Raw genomic sequence first — 11,730 nt, 5'->3', positions numbered from 1 at the left:
GAGATATCCTGATAGAAAAAGCAAGAACTAAATACACACAGTATAATGGGAAATAGATGGCTTAGAAAACATCTGTTGTGCTGCAGAGATAAAGAGATGCCAGTGAATGTGTTTTCAAAATGGGAGCTTTTTCCTCATCTTTTTTTTATTTAATAGAAAAGCTAATGGCATTCTCTTTCATGTGAAAAATCATAACATCATAGAATGGTTCAGGGACATTAAAAATTATCTTGTTCCAACCACCCCACCTTGGGCAGGGACTCCTTCCTCTAGACCAGGTTGCTCAGCATCCAACCTGGTCCTAAACACTTCCAGGAATAGGGCATCCACAGTTTCTCTGTGCAACCTTTTCCAGTGCCTCACCACTCTCACAATAAATAATTTCTTCATAAGATCTAACCTAAACCTGCCCTCTTTCAGTTTGAAGCCATTATCCCTTGTCCTATCACTATATGCCCTGGTAAGAAGTCCTTCTCCACCTTTCCCTCTAGGTACTAGAAGGCATTTACAAAGTCTCCCTGGAGGGTTCTCTTCTCAAGGCTGAACAGCCCCAACCTCAGCCTGTCCTCACAGGAGGGGTGTTCCAGCCCTGTTAGCAACTTTGTGGCCCTCCTCTGGACTCCTGTCAGCAGGTCCACACCCATCCTATGTTGGTTCCCCAGAGGTGGATGCAGCAGTCTAGATGGGGTCTTTCCAGAGTGGAGCAGTGGGGCAGAATCCCCTCCTTTGCCCTGCTGGCCACAGTGGTTTTGATGCAGTCCAGGATGCACTTGGCTTTCTGGGCTGCAAGTGCACATTGTCAGCTCATGTCCAGTTTTCAGTACCTCCAAATCCTTCTCCTCAGGGCTGTTTTCAATCCATTCTGTGCCCAGCCTGTATTTGTGTGTGGCTTACCCCAGTCCAGGTGCAGGACCTTGGCACTTGGCCTTGTAGAACTTCCTGAGGTTGCCGTGGTCCTACATCTCAAGCTGTCCTGGTCCCTCTGGATGCCATTCCATCCCTCCAGCATGTTGACCACACCACAGAGTTTGGTGTCACCAGAAAACTTGCTGAGGGTGGACTCAATCCCACAGTCCATGTCAATGACAAAGGTTTTGAACAGCACCAGTCACCTCCTGAGGAACACTGCTGGTCACTGTTCTCCACTTGGACATAGAGCCATTGACCACAACCCTTGGAGTATGGCCATCCACCCAATTTCTTATCCACCCAGTCATCTATCCATCAAATCCATGTCTCTCTAGTTTAGAGACAAGGATGTCATATCCTTGTGTGTATCCAGTGCCAAATGTTTTTCACAAGTGCAGGTAGGTGATGGCAGTTGTTTTTCCCTTATACCCCAGTGCTGTAATCCCATCATAGCAGGCCACAATATTTGTTATGTATGGTTTGCCAATAGTGAAACCATGCTGGCTGTTACCAACTACTTCATTATTTACATGTGCCTTAGTACAGTTTCCATAAGGCTCTGTTCCATGACCTTGATGGACAGACTCACTGGTCTGTATTTCCCCAGGTCTCTCTTATTTCCATTTTTAAAACTGGAAGTTATATTTTCCCTTTTCCAGCCAGTGAGGACTTCTCCAGACTGCCATAACTTCTCAGATATGGATAGTGGCTTAGCCACTTCCCTGGACAGTTCTGTCAGGACAGAAGGATGTATCTCCTCTGGTCCCATGGGCTTGTACACCTTCAGATGAGCAACAATGAGCAGTTCTTCATTCTCCCAGTCCCTGCCTTTGCCTTCTGCAACTCGACTGGTTTGGCTGGAACACTTTCCAGTGAAGACTGAGACAAAAATGTGGAGTACCTCAGTCTTCTTCTCCATGCCCCAGGTAACCAAGTATCCCACATCCTTCCTGAGAGGGCCTACATTTCCCCAAGTTTTCCTTTTGTCACTGTTGTGTCTATAGAATCTTTGCTTGTTACCCTTGATGTCCCTGGCCAGGTTTAATTCTGTCAGGGTTCTAACTTTCCTTACGTGATCTGCTTGAACAATTTCTCTGCATTCTTCACAGGCTGCCTGTTCTTGTTTCCACCTGCTGTAGGCTTCCTGTGTTTGATTTTGTCCAGGAGCTCCTTGTTCATCCCCACACATTCTCTCTGGTGTTTCTGCCTGACTTCCTCCTTGTTGGAATGCACTGCTCCTGAGCTTGAAGGAGGTGATTCTTGAATACCAACCAGCTTTCTTGGGCTCCTCTTGCCTACAGTGTCATATTGCATGGTGGTTTATCAAGCAGATCCCCAAAGTGCCAAAATCTTTGCTCCTGAAGTCCAGGATAGCAGGAGTGTTACATACCCTCCTCTCTGCCTTGGGGATCTTGTGCTCCACCATTTCAGGGTCACTGCAGCCCAGGCTGCCCTTGGGCTTCACGTTTCCCACCAGCCTCTCCTTGCTGGTGAGAACCAGGTCCAGTATAACACCTGTCCTCATTGGGTGCTCTGTCACTTGGAGGAGGAAGTTACCATCAGAACATTCAGGAACCTTCTGAATTGCTCACACCCTGCTGTGTTTTCTCTCCAACAGATATCAGAGTCCCCCATGAGGACCAGGGCTTGTGGACATGAGGCTGCTCCTATCTGTCTATAGAGTGACACATCCTCTGGGTCTTCCAGGTTGGGTGGCCTGCAGCACACCCCCACGGTACTGTCACCTGTTCCTGCCCTCCCTTTATTCCTGACTCATAATTTCTTGGTCAGCTCTTCATCCATCCCCAGGTGGAGCTCCATTCCCTCCAGCTGGTCACTGACATAGAGAGCAACACCACCTCCTTCATGTCCCCTGCCTGTCCCTCCTGAAGAGCCTGTGTCCTTCCATTCCGACACCGCAGCCATGGGAGCCAGATCTCCATGGTGCTGGTAAGGCCTCAGCTCTGCAGGCACACACACAACCCTAACTCCTCTCCTTTATCTCCCATGCTGTGTGTTTGAGCAGAGGTATTTAAGCTGGGCCCCCTGATGAAGATGATTTACTGGCTGGGGTGGCAAGAATTCCTTTGTTCTGCCCTTCAGGAGCTCTCCTGATGACCTGTGATCCTTCTCCAGGCTCTGGGCATCTCATGATGGCCCTGACATCAAACTGGAAGCGATGCATTGAGGACCTTTTCCTTGAGAAACTTTAACAAAGTTTAAAAACATTGTTAAGCTTCAAGTTTAATAAACTCTTTGGTTTAAATAAAACAAGTGAAAAGGGGGGAGTGGTAAATTGTTAGCTGCCTATTTAAAAACAAGGGAGCTGCAAACAGTTATTCCAAAGGCATTTGCTTCATCCTGCTCACTAACTTGCAACTCAAGTGGAATAATTAATTAATTTGAGGCACTCTGAAATGTGCAAATGCATTTCTCAGCATCTCCCGTAATCAATCACTCTACAGGGAGACAATTAATTTATCAAAATTAGGAATTACTGATAGGGCTGTTTCACAGTTCCTGTACCTGTAGAGAGGAAAGCAAAACAATTAATTAAATAAAAGGGAGACTTTCTCCAAAGCAATGACTCCCCAGCCAAATAAAATTGAACCTCTTGTGGTGATGAATTTATTTTGGGTTGGTGAGGAAGGTGGTGATCTCCAAAGGTAAGCAGCTTCCACAGACAGCAGTGCCCAGAAACTGTAGGAGCTCTCAGCCAGGTGTCAGCACTTTCTACTAAGCCGTTCAGCAACATTTGAACACCAGCTTAATTTTAAACTCATTGGCTTGCTGATTAACTGCTGAGGTGCAGTTTCATCAGACATGTGGCCACAGGCACAGCACATCTGGGCAGCTGCTCCCTCTGCCCGTTGGTGTCACCCCCAGGATGTGTTGGAGGTCATGGTCCCCACAGCAGCCCTTGTGGAAGACCTGACTTTGCACATTCACTTACAGAATTTGACGTCTTGATACTTATCTGGAGCTCAGCTCAATGGAACCCCAAGTTTGGGGCTTTTGAGAGGTCCTACAATGCAAATATTAGGTAATAATTTATAGAAATAACAACAGGAAAATGAACTAACCAAAAGCCTGCCTCAAACTTTATTGAGATCAGTGAGGCTTTTCTTTTGAAGCCATTAGGATTTTGATTTTGTTCTTCAGAAAAATTATTTTTTTCCATGAAAGAAACACTAGAAGTATGTTTGTTGTTCCTGCATTCAAGTATGGGATTCTTCGACATTTTCTCCGCATAATGAAGAATTATAGACTTATTCCTAATCAGTTAGCAGCAAGGAGTGAAGAACAGATCCTACACACTAGGCTTTATCAGAGAGATAATGAAGCCCACATGACATTTCAGGGCAAGCTTTGAAAGCCTTTTCCTGAGATAAGCTATCACCCACTCTGTAAGCAAAATTGTTGTGACTATGGGTTTTTCCTCCCCACCGTGATTTTCATTAACATAACCATTTGCATAAAAAGGAAGATTCTTGTTGCTGAAAAGTCCATATTCTCCTGCTACTTTTTTCCCCCCACTCCCCCAAAATTTTCATTCTCTGTTGGCAACTTGATAAATCACTTCCACTAACTCAATTATGGTATCACCCACACAGCTTTATCACTTCAGGTGATAAGGAATAAGCAGCAAGTACAGCCACAAAACCTGCAGGAATACAGATTATGTTTCTATGTCATTTGCTCCATTAACAGCTTGTATGGAGTATTTGAAAAAAAAAAGGAACAAAAAGAAGACATGATAGAAAGCGATTATATTCTTTACATATCTCAGATGCTTACAGCAGAGGTAATGCATAAATTATGAGTCTCAGGTAGGGCCTTCTGAGAGCAGTGGAAGGGCTTTCATCAGCCTCAGTGAGTTTCAGATAGAACAACGCATTTGGAGTGAAGCAGAGTACCATTGTGTAATGAAAAAAATTGGAAAGAGGGGAAAAAAAAGAAGCAAGTGAGAAGAGAAAAAAAGCTGCAGGCATTTTTGCTGACTTGGATATGAAGGTTCACAGCAGAAGCCGAAAGAGATCCATATCTAAATGGAAATGAGGAAACCACTACATCTGAATGAGATTTTGCTGATCTAGTCTAATTAACCTGGTAAATGTTCAGATACTTTAGTAATTAAACTTTAACTTTAGAAGCTAAATTGCTTCTAAATAAGCTCCTGGAATTTATTTTTGGCATGGAGATCAACAGTATTCTTGTCTTCTACGCTACAAGAGTCTGGAGCAGGATTCTGGAAACCATCATTATTATAGTCCAAGCCACCACCAGAAACAGATTTCAAGAGGAAAGGATCCATATTTAACTATAGTCAAGAAGACCTGTGCAAAAAGAAAAACATTAAAGAACTGTAACCAGAAAAATTTCATCCAGTACATAAACCATTAAGTGCTGCAATCATCTTGTGCTATAAAATAAAATTCCTTCTGGGAAAGTTAGGGGATGAAACTACAGTGATAATGACAGGTTACTGAGAAAGAATAATGTCTGGTTAATAGTCACCATCCAAAACATGCTTAAATATTTCTAAAATAGAGGTACATTGCAGCTTGGAATATATAAGGAGTACCTTAAGTAAGTAAGACAGGAGAATCTGTCCCACACAGGCCATGAGAGTGATTATGAATAGCCTTCTCAACAAAACTTCCCAGGGCAATGTTGCACAAGAAGAGGAGCATCAAACAGAAGCAGTCACGTTGCTGTTTGTCTGTGCAGCATGCACATGACCACTCTGGAGACAGATGCCCAGGTATGGAGTCCTTACTGCAGGAAGAATGAGAAAATATTGGGGAGAGCCTCAGAAACAGTCCAGGTGACCCTCAGCCTGGAGACCAAGCCTTCCCAGGTATGACTTGAAGCAGAAAGGCTGTCATTCTCACCTAGGAGAAAACCTTATCCAGCTTATGTTCTTGCAGACAGAAAAATCTGTCTGATAAGGGAATGGTGGGGCGGTATAAAGTTACAGACAAGGGGATAGCAAGATCCAGTAGGTAGAACTTTAAGTCAGGTGAATTCAACCTTAACACAAGAACTAATCTCCTAGTGCTAAAGTTAATGGGATGTTGCAGAGCCTGAAGAGGAAAGAAGTGGGCACTTCTGTCAGTTTGTGATAGCACGTGCCTCTCTTTGGATCACCTGCACATAGTCCATACCGAGCCACAGATGGTGAGCAGACAGGAGGGACCAAGGCACAGGGGATCAGGTGCAGAGGGGATATTGGGACAGATTAGATCTGGTACAGGCACATACTTGTTATTTGTGCTGCTGCAGGTGGCTGTATGGATGAAAATGTAGTGATTTGGTGCCTCCTTGCTCCAAAGAGAGGCTGGGGAGCGCTACAGGTCCAGGCAGTGCCAGCACGTGTTGGTAAGGCCATTAGTGCAATGAAGCTCCCTGCATCCAGGCTTCGTGCAGTTGCTTGGGAGGTTCTGGGGGGATATTTTTATCCTGACAGTGTTTGCCTACTGTATATGTATTTCAGAGAAAGGCAGAAAAAGGACATTTAATTCCAACAGGGCACAGTAAATTCAAACAGGATGGCTCACAGAGCACCAAGGCAATTTTTTGCTGCTGGTAGATGACATCAAGACCTCTTTTGCATTTTATTTAGTCCGTTGACAGATACAGAATTGGCCCAGAAGAAATCTTTGGGTAACATCTGCTGGTGTCCACCATGCTGAGGGGAGGCCACCATGGGCTTGCTGACTCCTGCTGCCCACTCCTGTCTGGCACCACCACAGCTTCCTCGGCTGATGGAGCCCAGGCTTTGCTTCTGTCTCCAAGGAGGAGAGGGTCACTGGGATGTAGTGCCATGGAGGGAGTCAGCTTGTTTTTCCTGAGATTTGGGTACCTGAATGCTGAGCAGAAATGAAGAGTTTTCAGTTCAGAGCTGGATTCCTCCAGCTTCCTGCTGAGCCTGGGTGCAGCCCTTTAATTAGTGTGAAATAATTGCATTTGACAGAAGAAGAGGCTGTCAAGTAGTTTGGGAAAAATTACTTTTGATTTAGCAGAAGTCATTTTAACTGGAGGTATCTTGTAAGAAGTAGGTACAGCTATGAAGCCAGCATTTCTGAGAGCAGGATATGTTGTCTTTTCAGAAACATTCCCTCTTTGCTGGGGACATGTCCTATTTGGACAGTGGCTGAACAACAGGAGATGAAAGGCTGCTGAGGCTGAGGTTTCCTACCAGCTGGCACCACTTCCTGCTGCATCAGAGGGGTGGCAGCAGCCAGTGGGGTGGGACCTGCCAGGGCATGTTTAGGCTGATGTTGGACCTGAAGAAGGCTTAGGATGTGCAAAACCTCTTGACTTATTTGCTTATCAAAGGATTTAGGCTTAGCTTTCTAGAAGCCAGCACAGACTGAGCTCAGCTCAGCCCCACTGACATCCTGGAGGAATTGAGCTCCTTGGTTCCTGGACCTCTTTGAAAATTCCAAACTTCCTCTCCCCTCCTGCCCATGAGGGGCTGGGACTTATTTCATAATGTAGCAAAATAACAATGATATGGCAGATCTTAAACTCACTAAACTCCAACAACTAGAGTAACATGGAGTTTGAAGAGCTGGCGATCATAAATGGTTAACTAACAAGTGTTTACAGCGCCTCATGATAGTTGCTGGCACTAAGACAAGGGCAGTAAAAACTGGATTAGATGAAGATAAATGTGAGACACAGGCAGAAACAAGTACTTTAGCAGATGTGTGTGGAAATTAATGGGGTGGTGATAATAACAAATTCTGATTCGCCACACAGTAAATGTGTCTCTTGATAATTGGTTTCCAGCAGAATACCAACCAGGCATGCAGGAGACAAAAACCTAAATGGGATGACATCTCCACATTGTTAATGCATTGGGTGGATGCAGAAAAGCTCAAAAAAGATAGCTGGAGGAGCTGAGTTTGTTTTGTCCCCTGCAGTCTTCAAGATTTTATTTTCTGGATCTGTGACCAAGTCTCTTGACAAATAAATCCCCAGGGTTACCAGGGAAAGATTTCTCCCAACTTGAGCTGAGGTCTTGGCCGTGTTCCCACCACTGCTGCAGATATCCTGTCTGATGTGGGGCAGGCAGCCACCACTGACCCCACATGTCTGTTCATCTACCAAACTGGGATGTGAAAGCTCCCACACAGCACAATGCTTTGCCAGATGTGTTGTTGAACTTCATGTGTTTATGTTTGTGAAGAGAACATAGGATGAAAAGCATTGCAGAAATGCAAGATATGATTTGTTATGATTTAAAAGCCATTCTGGTTTAGCAATGCTACTTTCAAATATTTGCATCCTGCAGGCATTTCCAGATAAGGACTCAAGCTCAGCTTTTCTTTTCCGGTACCAATTTTTTTAAAAAGCAGAGTGGTTTCCAAACCCTTTGGAAATGGAACTTTGAGCTTGCCTGCTGCAGTGTGTGTGACCACAGGGACCAGGCTGTGGCTCCACAGGCATGGAGGCATGGAAAGCAGTCCTGTTCTTGCCTGTGTTCCCCATGTGCACAGACCCCATATCTGCCCCTGCTTCACCCTGCACACCCATCCTTGTAGGCGCTGCAATAAAGGTGACACAAACCCAGCTGGGACATTTTGCCAACGTGTGTGGAGGTGGGGCTGTAGCAGGGCAGGGAGGGCAGGAAGCCCCAAGACTGGTGTCACCATGGTGGTAACTGTTAAAAGGACCCACCTCACCACTTGTACCCAGAATTTCTTCCCACTTAACCTGAAGTGAGGTTTGCATGAGTGTGGGAATAAATCCTGTGGAATGTCTCTGAGCCCCTGCTAAAATACAGTAATTTGAATAACTATAGGGGACTAAAGACAAAGACAATGGAATTTATGGATTTCTGTCTTACATCCTAAAATAAATACTACATTTTCCATTCCCAGTGAAGGTAGCAAATACCTCCCTGCTCAAAGTCTTTCTCCTGAGAATGGTCTGGCCACATGTGATGGTGATGCTCAGATACTCTGGCCCCTTTTTTCCTGGCCTCCCCATGTTCAGCCACATCAGTCCTGGGCCTCACTGCCTCAGGCTTGGGTGGTGAGGGTTCATCAGCTGAGCGCAGTGCCCAAAAAATCCCCAAAAGCAGTGAGTGGGGACCTGCTGACTTCAGGCTACCAACAGTGCAGCCCAATGAAATGCATCTAATTTCCCAGTCGCCGCTTCTTGTACACATGACCTGTTAAAAGGATTATATTAAAAGAATTCCCAGAGCTAATCTAGTGATGATATGATGAGAGACAGGAGCTCAAGCATATCCCAGAGGTGACTGATCAGGTTTCCTAGGATGTATTATTTATGGGGCCATCTGCTTTAGACAAGCATTGAAGTCTGAAGGGGAGGAGGATTTTGATGGCATTCAATCATTTAACTGGGACAGGGTGACGGTGGAAGAGATACTGTGGTTTCTTGCCACTCTTGCACTTATTAATGTGCATCCAAAAACTGACACCGTAGTTATTTATGGAATAAAGCTGGAAGCAGGGTGCCTCTGTGTCAATGCCTTCAACAAAATGCTGCTGAGCTCTGAGATCTCACGTGTGTCCTCACAGAAAGGGCCATTCATAGCAAGGTCCATCAGCACAAGGGAGAGAGGTGTAAATATGTTCCAGTATGAGCTACTGGTAGAGTGAAAAACCCAGGAGTATAAACAGAGCCATGACTGGAATGTGAGGAGGTAGGGGGGCAGCCAAGATGAGGCAGAGTGGGCAGGAGAACAGGAAGAATTTCCCCAAGATAGATGACTTAGTTACTATATAGCTCAGTAACTGCAGGATCTGTTTACAGCAATTACAGACAACACAAAGCAAAATCACTAATGTATAAAAGGAAACTGTCATTCTTTCTGATTCAGCCTGATGTACTATTTAAATAATATGGGTCAAGCAATCTGAAATAAAATATCTTCATGAACAGAATTCCCTTCTGCCCATCTCCCACTGTGCTAAAAGTAGCCACCTTCTGCTGACATTCCCACATCACATGTGCATTATCAGATTTCTAAATACTGAAGCTTCCTTGGAGTAGTGTCTAAGCTTTTCATCAGGAGTGAAAGTCCTGAAAGTCTCAAAGCTTTGGTTGGGAAAGTTCTACTAAACCTTTACACAGAAATTTGCTGGAAGCTACCTGTCAGTTTGCTGCCCACTTTCCAGTAATTCAGACTAATGATTCGTCAACACCCCTTTTTTTTTTTTTGCTTTTTGCATCTGTCTAGAAGGAGCTTTCTGCTCCAGTTACTGGTTTAATAACACAAGGCTATGTACCGAGGCAAAATTCTCACCCAGTCTTTCTTGATTTGTCTCATGACTGTTTCCCTAATCCTTACTTTTAACATTGTCCAAGAAAATAGTTCTAGCATATAAAGATTGGTCCTTCTGAATTGGGGTATTGCTTCAGAGCTGTTCTTCTGGACACTGGGTTTATGCAGGAAAGTTTTGATTACAAAAAATGCAGACTTAGAGTCACAAGCTATAAGGAAGGTGGCTGTAAACAACATCAGAAATCCTTTTTTGCTTCGCTGTTTCTGTATGGTTTGTCCCAGAGTTGTTACCTACCAGTGTTTTACCAGACAGGGAATTAAACCTCTGTCCGGTGATTTGCTGTATCATTTATGTGCTGAATGTTCAGGCTGGGAAGATCAGCCTGCAGAAGGAGCCTGGATTAGGCCATTTGGCAGGATTTTTCTTGTTCATGAGCTTCACTGAGGTGCCTTTCTGGTGTAGCTGCCACCTCACTTCACCCTTGGCGGTGGCACACTCAGGCATCATCGGGCTCTTCTGGAAGGAGGACAGTAATGGATTGTGGCAGCTGGGAAGAGGGAGCAGCAAAGCTCCCCCATGAGTGGCCTTCAGCCACAAGTGTAGCATCAGCTAAACCTCTGTAAGGGCCTGTGGCAAAGGGCTGGGTGGCCTCAGCATCCCCTGCTCTGTGGCACCGGGACAGTGAGGGTCAGGGTGCTACAAGCTGCGTGTGTGCAGTAGAGGGAGGCACATGAAACCCCCTCCATGGGGCAGTGCAAGCATCTGTCCCTTGCACACTGCCAAGCATCTATGAAGGCAATTCCTTGGCACATGTTTCAGTCTCTCAATAGCCAGCAAGGTGTGTGCTGACAGAAACCTGCATGAAAATGAGTGCCTGGGGACAAGCAAGGACATACGTTCTCTTCTTGCTGAAGTTGAAGTCAGCAAGGTGGTAAAAAACAATCAGGCCATTTACTGTAAAAATAGTACTAGTGGCAGATTTGTCTCTCCACCTCCCAGCCCAAAATTGTCCCAAGGACTGGATTTTTCTGCCAGATTACTCTGATTGGCACCTTCACCAACTTCAGGGAAATGACTCACAAAAGACAAGACATTTGGGCTGGATGGTGGGACAGGGATTTTTAAAGCCCTTGCAGGACAAAATACTGGAGAGGCTTGTCCTTTGTGTGGCTTTTGAGCAGAGACTCCTTCATCTCTGCAGAGACTTCTTCATTTTCCAGGAAAACAGGCTGAAATGTTATGAGAGCTTCTTAAGGAATGCTTACAGCAAGCAAGCCTCCCTACGTGTTGGTACAGCCCGTATCCCAAAGCATCTTGCTGCTGCCACTGTACAGGAGTGAATCCTCCATTACTGCTGGGTTAGTTTTTGCTGGATTATTCTTCTGCCAGATTATCCTGCTGAGTTAGTGAGTTAAACTGTGTGGGCAAAGACATGATGTTGGAGTCAAGATGGCATCGGTGGTGAGAGTAACTCCTGGAAGGGCTGAAGAGACAAGAGAGGCTCTTGTTGATGGTGAGATGTCACAGTGTGTCTCAGTCTCATCTGACTTGGCTT

The sequence above is a fragment of the Cyanistes caeruleus genome, chromosome 3 (assembly GCF_971803275.1).
Source record: "Cyanistes caeruleus chromosome 3, bCyaCae1.hap1.1, whole genome shotgun sequence".
In the NCBI taxonomy this organism is placed as follows: domain Eukaryota; kingdom Metazoa; phylum Chordata; class Aves; order Passeriformes; family Paridae; genus Cyanistes; species Cyanistes caeruleus.
This window is presented reverse-complemented; position numbering follows the sequence as displayed.